The sequence below is a fragment of the Puma concolor genome, chromosome D1 (genome assembly GCF_028749965.1).
Source record: "Puma concolor isolate L17-30 chromosome D1, mPumCon1.1.hap2, whole genome shotgun sequence".
Taxonomy (NCBI): domain Eukaryota; kingdom Metazoa; phylum Chordata; class Mammalia; order Carnivora; family Felidae; genus Puma; species Puma concolor.
In genome coordinates this window covers 97399368-97411909 of record NC_141676.1, presented here as the reverse complement: position 1 = coordinate 97411909, position 12542 = coordinate 97399368, and the positions used below count along the sequence as shown (strand labels likewise).

Sequence of the window (12542 nt, the reverse complement as noted above, 5' to 3'; positions counted from 1 at the left end):
TTCCAATGAGGTCTTTCCAATGCAAATTATTTTTGTCGTGGTCTGAAAGTACTTGTCCTAAACTGTTCCGTGTGAATCTGCTTGTGTGTGCCTTCACTTACATGTGTTTAAACATACAAGAATGATGTAAAGCATGGTATAGCTGGGGCACCTGGGTGGCTCAGTTGGTTATGGCCCCTACACTTCATTTCAGCTCAGGTCATGATCTCAACGTTTATGAGATCGAGTGCTGCCTTGGGCTCTACGCCGGCCACAAGGAGCCTGCTTGGGATTCTTTCTCTTCCACTCCCTCCGCCCCTCCCCCGCCCATGTGTGCACATGCTCTCTTTCTCTTCCTCTCAAAATAAATAGATAAACATTGAAAAATACAACATGGTATCCGTTAATGGAATTTGCCAGTCACACTATATATTTCTAAGTAGCTTATAAAATGATGCACAAAGAATTAAAGTGGGGTATTCTTATCTGAGAGGTGATATACTGTATGATTACCACGTTTTTCTTTCCAAGGCACTATTTTGGGACCTCAGCTGTTCAGAATTGAGTTGATTATACTCTTCAGTTCATGAAATGTCAAAGCACCTTTATATCCATTGTTCCGGATACGGCAAATGATTAGGGTGTGAACCGTCCCAGTTTTCCCAGGACTGAAGAGGTTCTCAGGACATGGCACTTGCCATGGGAAAGCCCCCGCAAATGGGGTACCAGTTGGTCATTCTGTGGGTGTTATAATTCCCATTTGTAATGGGGGACACTGAGGCATATAGCAGCAAAGTGCTTTGCTCAGTTTACCCAGCAAACATCCTACTCTCTACATCCCACTCTCACCTAGAATGGTAAGAAAACCAAGGTCATCTTTTGCCTTTTTTTGTGTGCTCCCATTCCAAAAGTCCTAGGCTGCAGTACTGTGGGAACTACTGTACCAGACCCATTGTGGATTTCCTACATTATTCAGGAGGAACAACATTGCCATTTGTGTTTTAAAGAGTCCAATGACAAAGAGACAGACGTTCTAAATATCACAGCTCTTAAGAGCAGAGCAAATCCCAGTGTAAGTTCTGTCTGCCCCTTAAACCTTCTCTTATGACCACCATCTAGGGCACCTAGGTGACTCAGTTGGTCGAGTGCCCTACTCCTGATTTTGGCTTGGGTCACGATCCCAGGGTTGTGAGATCAAGCCCTACATCGGGCTCTGCGTAAGAGTGTGGAGCCTGCTTGAGATTCTCCCTCTCTCCCTCTGCCCCTCTGCCAAGTCACGTGCTCTCTCTCTCTCTCTAAAATATAAAAATAAAAAATAAAAATAAATTAAAAAAAAAAAGACCACCCACGATCTCCAGTCCTGACTGGGCTGTATGTGTAATTTCGTGAAACAAATCAACTGAAATGAACCCTAAGAAAAAACGACCAGGTGGCCAACTTTGGAACCATAACGTGACACTAGCTAACATTTCCTGAGGGCTTACTGTGCTCTAGGCACTGTGCTTACCGTCTTACATAGATTCGGGCAATTCAGCCCCACAATCATTCCACGCCGTAGTAACCAATGTCCCCATTTGACAGATAAGAAAAATGAGTCTCAGAAAGGTTACGTGACTCATCCGATGTCACACGGCTGATACAAGTTGGAAGCTGGATTTAAATCCAGGCAGTCTGGCCCCCAGAACCCGTGCTTTTAGCCATCCACTATATCACTTTTAACAAAAGAGCTAAGCAGCCCAGTCGCCAATGTCCAATCACTCAGACAGCTCTTGGCTAGGGTAGACCTAAGACTAGCCAGGCCACACATTCCGCAGATGCAACGGACGTGTCCATCCACCTGTTTAGGTCAAAAGGTATGAGGCTTTCTGATCACAGGTATTGAGGGATCTGAAGGAAGAGATTTTAATCTGTTGATTAATTCCAGAGGGAGAGAAATTGCCCTGCCAATCTGCTGTTATTCCTCTATTTCTCGCTCTGAAAAACGTAAACAACACGTCCTGGGCTTCTTTGAGAAATGAACTGGGTAAAATAACGGGAAAGCACTATGCAAACTGTAAAGTGCTTTCTACAATGATCCCAAATGTTAAGAAGCTTCCAAAATAGCAATTTCTTCCAATGCCCTTGCAAAGCAAATGAGACACAGCTGCTAGAACGCTCCGCAAAGAGACAGGAATCCAGCTCTTTAAAACATTCAAGGGGGGGAACACACAGCGTAAAATTACCCCAAAGATGAATTTTACAAGAACCACGGAAGTGTCATCAAGTTTTTCCGTGGTTAATTCTAAAAGAGCGCCAGCGTCGCAAAGATCGAACCAGGCAGTTCTTCCACAGAAACCTGGGGAAATACGTGGCTCTAATGACACGTGCACAATAGTTAGAAATATAAATTATACTCACATGAGCAGAAGTAAGGAAGCCAAGTCTACTGGCTCTTCTCAATCTTTTCCAAGGCAAGTCTGTTGGGGGAAAAAAAGGAGGACTTGTTCTAAAACTAAACAAAAGGATGACTTACAAAAAGAAAGAAAGAAAGAAAGAAAGAAAGAAAGAAAGAAAGAAAGAAAGAAAGAAAGAGAAAGAAAGGAAGAAAGAAAGAAAAAGAGAAAAGAAAAGAAAAAAGAGAAGAAAAGAAAAGAAAAGAAAAGAAAAGAAAAGAAAAGAAAAGAAAAGAAAAGAAAAAAAAGAAAAAAGAAACAAGGACACTAATACAGGATGAGGTGTTCACGGAATGCCACGGAGCCACACTTGCCAAGGGGCAGCAACGGTTGAGTTTGTTGAAAGAACTCTAACAAAATGAGCAGTCCCTGTAATTTCAGAACGAGACTGCACCACTAAAAGAAGTGTTCGACGATGAATCGGGGGCGGGCGGGGGGGGCTGCGATTTGGTGGAAGCTGTTTGGGGGTGGAGGGCTCAGGGATGAGTCACAGAGTCCTGAAATGAAGCAGACGCATGCTGGAAGAAGCCGGGTGGGGTCTCCGCCCGCTTCCTCTTTCTCTTCTGCTCTCCCTCGAGGGATTTCAGGCCTTCTGCCATCAGCCAAAAGGAGCAAGCGAGCTGGCCCTTGAGCATGAGAAACTGCCAGCAAGGTTCACTTGTGGGGCAACGTACAGAAGGTGTAGGCTGCATAATCAAGTCCCGAGATGGGGACGGGGTGGAGGGAGGACTTCCGAGGGACCCTGTGCTGTCGCAAGAACGATGAACACAGAAGCCTCTCTACCGGTGGAAGAGCCCTTAGGTTATCAGAGAGGCAGGCTAAGCAGATTTTTTAATTCTTTGGAGAAAAACAAAGTCACAGTCCCTCTTAGTAAGTTCTAGCTTTCTCAACCCCGTTAGCCATTAAGCTCTGTGTTTCAATTAACATCAGCTTCTCCTGTTCTCAACAGGTCTTTGTAGACTCGGAGGAACCTTTTATTTTTTTCCCCTCCCCTTGAAAAGTCCAAGTCCTTCATAGGCTTTTGCATAGTTATTCTCATATGAAACTCCTGATGGAAAGTCAGGCTGTTCTCCTGTCCCTTCCTGGTGAGTACTGCCCATCCCCCACCTAAGTTATAGACAGAAAACAACAACAACAACAACAACAACAACAACAACAACAACAAAAATCCATTTTGATGCCCTGGCATCGTTTTTCTTATTTTAGGTGGCCAACTACATGGATGGACTGGAGAGTTCACATTGTCACATCCTCGGAAAAAAAAAACAAAAAACATTTTTTCAAGGGTTAAGAACTGGAGAGGTGACCTGTCTATAGTGACTTTTTTTTTTTTTTTTCTCAAAATGCTTGTATTGATTTCTTTTTTGTTCTGGAATACACTCAGGTGTAAAATATCGTGTTGTACGTATTCATCATTTAATGAATTTACTGGATTTACGTAATATTCATGGACGAAATATTGTATTTGGAAGCTCTTCTGCCAGCCAAACTGTTCCCCTTCATTCATAAACAGCGCTTCTCCGTGTTGAAACAACTGATTACCATGAACAAAGACAGTGTTACATCTTTAGAATGCTCCAAAAAGCTGTTAAAACTAAGCGACTACCATTTGGTTTTCCTCTTAAAAAGAAAAAAAAAAAAAGAAAGTTATTGTTATTGATTTTCCTTTGTTCTGAATAAAAAAAATCTTTTTTTATTTAAGTTTATTTATCTTGAGAGAGAGCGCGCACAAGCAGGGGAGGGGCAGAGAGAGAGGGAGAGAGAAGAATCCCAAGTAGCCTCCGCCCTGCAAAGCAGAGCCCGATGCAGGGCTCTAACTCAAGAACCTGGAGATCACGACCTGAGCCAAAATCAAGAGTCGGGTGCTGCTTAACTGTCTGAGCCGCCCAGATGCCCCCTGAATAGAAAAATCTTAAAAATTAGGTTAGATTTCCTTTTTTTCTTGTTGCTGGTTTTTTGTTTTTTCATTTTGCCGTTCCTGTAGGAAGGGGGGGTGGTGGTCTTTTTTTTTTTTTTTTTTTATCAACCAAAACAATGCCAGTTTGAAACACAGTCAGGTTCTAAGGAAACGGTATTATGGTTTTTAGGAATGGGAAGAGCTTTTTCTCTCATGGGACAAAAGGTGAGATTCTCCTATTGTCTCCAATCTGTGTCAATACCAAAGTGTAAGCCATTTCTACATACACGTTTGGAAGCATAAAGTGAACCCCGTGATGGACAGCAAAGTACGCAGAGTCTTTGATTCTGAGCAAGCCAGCCACGCGCACTTGAATTTGAGTTGGATTTAGATGAGCAATTCAATAGTAAAAATAGTAGAAAGAAGAGTGGGACTTAGGAGTCCAATCACACCGTGATCTTCAGGAGGATTTTGCTCTCTCGTGGGCAGCTTATTAGATGGAGTGAGCATTTTTAATTTACTTAGCGATTTGCAGCGAGCTTGCCCATTGTAGCACTTCATCATGTCTCCCCAATTCGATTTCCTCATCTACACAATTAAGTTAATACAACTTACGGTGCAGGTCTATCATAAAGACTAAATAAAATGTATAGATCAGATGCTGACTGTAGTGCCTTGAACGTAATGCTGAGTGATTGTTTTTTTGTGACGACCCTTATATGATTCTACTGTTAAACGCTCGTCCTCAATAAAGTACTGTGGGGCTATAGTAACCTTTTGCCACCCTTTCCCTCTGCCGAAAAATGCACAGCTAAGAACAGTCCCCTAATTTTGACACTTTTATTGTACCTTTCTCAAGGAACCTCATCACCTTATACCTACTACATAATTTATTGGACTTCCCATGAGCCATGTGCTGTAATAAGCACTTTACATGGGCAATCCCATTTCACTTTCCCTACAACCCTTCGACTTCAATACCATGGTCATTCTTCTTTTGTTCAAACACACTTGGTTCACCAATATGAAGAACCCCAATAACTATTTTTTAAACATGCTTTATTATCATTACAAAATATTTACGCACTGCCTTCTGAATTGAGTTTTGTACATTTCGTTCAACCAAAGTGCTAAGATACAATTTCAACCCTCCAGAAAGTGATTTTTTTTTTTTTTTTTTTTTTTTTTTTTTTTTTTTTTTTTTACCCTGGAAAGGAAACGTAATTTAAAGGACCTACTACCTCTTTTGTTTAAAATCCTGTATGTGCTGGGACACCTGAGTGGCTCAGTCGGTTAAGTGTCTGACTTCAGCTCTGGTCATGATCTCCAGGTTCGTGGGTTTAAGCCCCGCGTCGGGCTCTGTGCTGATGGCTCAGAGCCTGGAGCCTGTTTCAGATTCTGTGTCTCCCTCTCTCTGACCCTCCCCCGTTCATGCTCTGTCTCTCTCTGTCTCAAAAATAAATAAACGTTAAAAAAAAATAATAAAAAAATAAAAAATAAATAAATAAACTTTAAAAACAAACTACTTAAAAAGAAATAACTGGGGGCGCCTGGGTGGCGCAGTCGGTTAAGCGTCCGACTTCAGCCAGGTCACGATCTCGCGGTCCGTGAGTTCGAGCCCCGCGTCGGGCTCTGGGCTGATGGCTCAGAGCCTGGAGCCTGTTTCCGATTCTGTGTCTCCCTCTCTCTCTGCCCCTCCCCCGTTCATGCTCTGTCTCTCTCTGTCCCAAAAATAAATAAAGGTTGAAAAAAAAATTTAAAAAAAAAAAAAAAAAAAAAAAAGAAATAACTGTAGAAGAATTCCCAAGGAAATTACTCCACCCACACTTACCGTGTAAAAAACGTTATAGGCATTCATCCACACTGAACTGGCAAATAAAAATTTTCTATACAAATACTCCTGATTTTGAATAAATTTGAAGGTTAATAGAGCAATAAAGAATGCCTGCTTAATACTTAGACACTTACCAGGAGAAGAAGGGGCCCCCGTTGAAAAGGCATTACATCTCTATTTTAAAACCTCACTCAATTCGGTTCATTTAGGAAAACTCCTAAAATGAAACATTTTATTGCGTACTTTTTATATTGTGTTTGGCTTTGTATTATTTTTTGAATAAATATTGGTAGAGGCATAGATTTGGGTCTTATTTTCTTTTGAATAATTTTTGATAGTTTATGAGATAATGTTAGTTCTTACTCCTTGGAGAAAAGTGAACCACTCAAAATGGATTTTGCACAGGGTCTCAACACTCCATCTACCTCTCCCACCAGCATCAGTACCCTAAACATGCCTGTTCCCGTGGCTGAAAAGATCTGATTTCTCGGAAGCTAAATCTTCCGCTTGGATGCTCGATGTTATCACCATTTGACGAGCCAACAAAACTGCTTAAGGAATTCTTTCTATCTGTCCTGAAACATTAATCTGTCCTCTTTTGGATCATTTCCATCAGCGCACAACCATACTGCTGTTTTTTCCAACTCCAAACGCATACCCCACCACCAAACCCTTAGCTTGACTTCACTTTCCCCACCTGTTTCCACTCCAGGGCTCTGCTTCCTTTTGCAGGAACTTCAAGAGCTGGCTTTCCTCACTATTTCCAATTCTTCTTCGACCCCTCTCTCTTAAGCTACTTAAACCAGGCTTTAACCATCACCACGGCACCCACTATGTTCTCGCCAAGGTCACTGATGATCTCTAGTTGTGAAATTCGACGGTCAAGTTTCAGCCTTCACCTTCCTGACCACTCATCGGCATTTGACATTATCCTTCACGGTCTTCTACTTGATACACTTCCTTCTCTTGGGTTTTGGGACATCACACGCCCTACAAATTTTGATGGCCGCCCCTTCTCCATCTCTCCTGTGGTTCCTTTTTTTTTTTCCTTTTTTATCTCCTCATGTTGGAGATTCCCAGGGTTGAGTCCTTGCCTTTACTACCGTATCTACACTCAATCACTGTTAATCTCATTGAGCCTCACAGCTTTCAGAACCGACACGTTGACAACTCCATCGGTAGTCCAGACATACTCACTGTATTCTCATAAGCCCCACATGACCGACGACCACTGTCACACTCCCGAGCACGTGTCTCATAGTCATGGCAAACTCACTCTGTCCCCAGCCCGAATCCCGATATCCCCGACAGGGCTCCTCTTCTTGTAACCTTTTACATCTCATTCGATGGCGATTTCATCTTTCGAGTCTCTCTGGCCAAAACCTTGACTCCTTTTGCTCTAATATTCCACATCCAATCGGTCATGAACCCCTGCTGAACTTTACTTGACTTCTTCAAATATAAACGCAGAATTGAACTACTCACCAACCAGCCCATGGCCCAAAGCCACATCATCTCTGCTTGGGTGACTGGCGCGGTCTCATAACCAGCCTCTTAGCGTCTATCCTTGCCTCACTCAGTCTACCCTAAATACAACCCTCAGACAGATCCTTCTTTGAAATCAACACCTTGCGGTGACTCCCATTTGACTCCGATTAAAGCTGACGTCTTTTGCGGTGACCTATAGAGCCCTACTTGTATGGTCTTGACTTTGCTTGTGACCTCTCAGGTCTACTACTACTTTCCTTTCACACGTTTTGCTTCAGTCCCACTGGCCTCTTTGGTGTTCCATAAGCATGTTAGGCATGCTCCTACCTTTTGGCCTTGTTCCCTCTGCTTCTGACACTCTTCCCCAAGTATATGCTTATAGTCTTACCTGCTCCAGCTTTTGGCTCAAATGGCACCGTTGTTTAAAATTGCAAGTGTAGGGGCGCCTGGGTGGCGCAGTCGGTTTAGCGTCCGACTTCAGCCAGGTCACGATCTCGCGGTCCGGGAGTTCGAGCCCCGCGTCAGGCTCTGGGCTGATGGCTCAGAGCCTGGAGCCTGTTTCCGATTCTGTGTCTCCCTCTCTCTCTGCCCCTCCCCTGTTCATGCTCTGTCTCTCTCTCTGTCCCAAAAATAAATAAATGTTGAAAAAAAAAATTTAAAAAAAAAAAAAGAAAAAAAAAATAAAATTGCAAGTGTACATACAACTCTCCCCTGATAGCTCCCAAAGTTCTCAACCTCATTACCCTGCCTTCATTTCCTCTTTTCCATAGGAACCACTACCAGGAATACTGATCGATCGACTAATATATCATGTTTTCCGTCTGTCTCTGCTACCATGCAGGCTCTATAAAGGCAGGAACTGGTGCAGACCTTGGTCATGCCTTTTCCCGGGCATTTAGAATCGTGTTGGAATATAATCAGTCAGTGGGTGTTAAACTGAATTGAACGAAACTGAACGAAATAGGCTTCCAGGAAAAGAACCTGAATGGATAACATTGTGCCAATAAGTACTCAACTTAAAATAGCTTGATAGAGGATTATTGTCTAGAATCTAATTAGATCATAAGCAAGAGGAGAGGACCCTGGGATACATGGTCCATCTGTTCAGAGAGCGTATGGAGCCAAAAACGAAAATATGGGAGGAAACAGAGACATATCTTCCCTCATTTGCTAGTAAATATTCAGGCGTTATATTGTCAGATGACCAAGAAGTTTGGAATAGACCACAATAATCTGTTCTACAGAGTCATGAATGAGCTGAAATTTTTACTTAAAAAAACAAACAAACAAACAAACAAAAAACAGGGGCGCCCAGGTGGCTCAGTTGAGCGTCTGACTCTATTTTGGCTCAGGTCATGATCTCACCGTTTGTGGGATCGAGCTCCACATCAGGCTCTGTGCTGACAGTGTGGAGCCTGCTTGGGATTCTCTCTCTCTCTCGGCCCCTCCCCTGCTGGTGCTTTCTCTTTCTCTGTCTCAAAATGAATATTAAAAAAAAAACAAAAAAACTTTAAAAAAACACACACAATTCTGGCTTCCTTTTTCTAGTATTTATCATAGTTCTATACAGACACTCTGACCCATCTATGTCTGCTTGTGGTTCGTGCCACTGATGGTTATCTAAGTCCCCTTTCACTAAAGTAGTCTCAGAAAAGAGCAGCGGTGCATGGAATATTTCCTTTTACCAGTCTTGGCAATCTTATGTTCGCACAGCGTTCTCAGCGTGTGGTCCCTGGACCTTCAGTCTTAGCCCCACCTGGGAACTTGTTAGAATTGCCAATTTTAAAGCCCAAGCCACTCCAGATCTACTTCATCAGAAACTCTGAGGGGAGTATCCAGGCATTTGTGATTCACTAAGTCCTCCAGGTGATGGTCATGCCTACTCAAGCTGGAGAACCACTGAAGAAACAAAATGCGAGAAATCACCAGAATCGTTCATGCACAAGTTTACAACAGCTTTCCTAGGAAGACAGCATCAGAATGCAGATCTTCTCCATTGATAAATGCAGTAAATTCCTAGGTCATCCAACACCCAACAATGAGTCAGTGGACTTTTCTTGCACTACCCTTTATGAAATACTCTTTCTGGGCACTCTGCCTCAGATTACTGAGAAAGCAGCAGGCTGCTCACATATTCCAGAAACTTGATTTAACGGATTTCACAACGCTCTGAGCTGCTGGATTCCCGGCTCTTCCTGTTAGGATTTATGAACCCAAGCAAACCATTTCTGAACATATCTTCAAGCTGACAATTCCATTTCAACAATAAAGATAATCCAAATGGAATGTGAATTGAGGGGGGAAAAAACCAGCTATAGAGGATTGTAGGAATTTGTCCAAAAATGACATACCCGTTAAAAATACTGATCCCCAAGTAAGTCATCAAGATTCCCTTTGCTCTGATTAAATCAGTCACACAAGGACCGTCAGTTTGCAAGTTATTTATTTAAAGGATAAAACTCCACCTGGTCTGTGAAGGTGAACAGAAATATTGTGTAAGGCTCAATTTGGCTCTCACTGGTCATTCAAAAGTGGACAGAAATCTCATTTTATAGAGGATGTAACAAGTTCAGTGACCTATCTAAGGACACACTGTAATGGACAAAGTCTAGACTGAGTCTCAGAGATCTTGGATTTTCTTATACCTGTCAATTCAATATAAGAGCTATGTATGAAGTACCTGCTCTGTGCCAGGACGCGGATTAGTAGATGGGGATATAAAATTTCTGACACAGGGGTGCCTAGGTGGCTCAGTTGGCTAAGCGTCCGACTTCAGGTCATGATCTCACAGTTCATGAGTTCGAGCCCCACATCGGGCTCTGTGCTCACAGCTCAGAGCCTGGAGCCTGCTTCTGAGTCTGTGTCTCCCTCTCTATCTGCCCCTCTCCCCCTTGTGCTCTGTCTCTGTCTCTCTCTCAAAACTAAATAAATATTTAAAACAAAATTTCTGACACAGACCCTGCCTTTGCAGAGCTGGATGCAAACTACCCCGTCTCCCTGATCATATAATACCCACCTTTGTTCTAGAAAAGCAAATGAAATAAACGGTAAAGATACTGATTTCAGCACAAAAGAATCTATAGAAGCAGCGGATTTCATCATGACCTTGCACTGACCACACAACACTCAATCCAGGCACTGTGAGACATCTTGGTGACGAAGAGTTTAAACGTGCCTGGTCATGTCTTGTTCATATTTCATACCCGGAACAAAACGTGAAAAAAAAAACTGATAAGCTTGCGGAAAGGCAGCGAAAACTGGAGCTCATGGTCAGAGAAGACTAAAAGCCATCTCTGAGCAAATCACATTTTACAATTAAAAAAATAACACGACGTTCAGACGTTCCAGACAAAGACATGTTAGAACTGGTAGTTACTCTTTCCATTATTCTCTTCATTATTTGAGTATATGGTTAAGTTTGGAGGGGGTGGGGGGAAGGCCTATATTTTTTCAAAACACTAGCACCTGTGCTTTGATAAATAAATGTTCAGGTTAAGTCAATAAACTTACATGATTTGGAGACCGAAGCTCAGACCTCCACTTCAACACTTACTGTGTTTGCAACTACAGGTAAGATTTAAGAATGGGGAAAAAAAAAAAAAAGATTTGGGGATGGGGTTGGAGGTGGAGAAAATAAGAGAACCCAAGACAGGATTCTTTGAGAAAGCTAAAGCTTTTTATAAGGTGTAAGAAGCTATAGGAACATGAGGCCATATTTATCCATTCAGTCGACACGTTATTAAAGCACCTATAATGAATTCTGAGTGGCATTAGGTCCTGGGGATGCCCAAGTGAATATACCAAAGTGTTGGTGTTTTTTATTCTCTTATTAGAATATCTGGGGAACACCTTCAGAATAGTGACCTCAAATGACCGGATGTATGCAAAAATTGGACGTAAGGGAGCTTTTGAAATGAGTTTGCTTGATTAGAAAAATAAAAAGGCTAAGGGGTAAGCTTTAATAACTTTTTAAAAAGTTTACAATGTCATTTTAAGATGAACTTAGGTCAGCCAGTATGAAAGCAAGAAAAGAAGAATTTGCCTCAAGTTCTAGCAGGAGAGAACACGGTTTGGGGAAAGGATCAGGAAGAAGGAACTTTTTCTAAAACAGTAGAGCTGGTGATTGAATTCCTCTGCTGTTCTACTCCAGATATTTTGAAAGTGATTAGCTAATTCTCTCTCAGTGGCTTCAAAGAAAGGACTCAATGTGGGGTGCTAGCAGAGTCATTTTTGAAGTTCCACTTCTAGAATCCTGTGAATGGTAACTAGGTGGATTAAAAGTCTGTTTTCTTCTTTATCCCTTATTTGGCTGATATGTCTTGTTCCAGATTTGGAAATTCATAGACATTGCTGTGAAATGTATCACAGAGCATGACTCACTATGAAAAGGACAAGTGTGTAAATTGCCTTACCAGTGAAAAATCCTCTGCCTGTCCTCCCCTTCTTTGCTGGAACAAAAAATTCAGTTGTTGTTTTTTTGTTGTTTTTTTTTTTCTTCTCTGATTCACATCCTGAGGAAATCAAGTCACAAGATGGCTGTGTTCAATACAAAAAAATATCTCCAACCCACTACACTTTGAGAATGTAAGCTCTTCTTTAATCCAGATGTTCATGATCTTTCCAAGGAAGCCTTTCCTTCAGAAGAATTTGTTGCCACTTACGACAGCTAAAAGAGTCGGAATGTCATTCATACACGGAAGTTCCACATTAAGTTCCCTGAGGCTGTAACAGGTCCGCAGTGTGTGCTCGCCAATGGCAACCCACCCGTACTGGGTACACTAGGCACTTTTGTAGAGTAATAGTTGGCATTCATTAAATTCTTACCAGGTAGGAGTTACCAGTCTAGATTTTACATGCGTTACTTCATTGAATCTGTTGAATTCAAACTACTCGGTGAGATAAATACTGTTAT

At 42.1% G+C, this 12542-nt stretch overlaps 1 long non-coding RNA gene across 13 annotated transcripts in view; it reads right to left on the bottom strand.

The window, feature by feature from the left end:
* LOC147576907 (uncharacterized) overlaps nucleotides 1–12542 on the bottom strand; it is a 279867-nt gene that overhangs the window by 88192 nt on the left and 179133 nt on the right. For all 13 annotated transcript variants that reach the window (XR_015241264.1, XR_015241267.1, XR_015241271.1 and 10 more), the window contains one exon: nucleotides 2377–2435. This is a non-coding gene — a long non-coding RNA (uncharacterized LOC147576907). The remainder of the gene's footprint in view (nucleotides 1–2376; nucleotides 2436–12542) is intronic.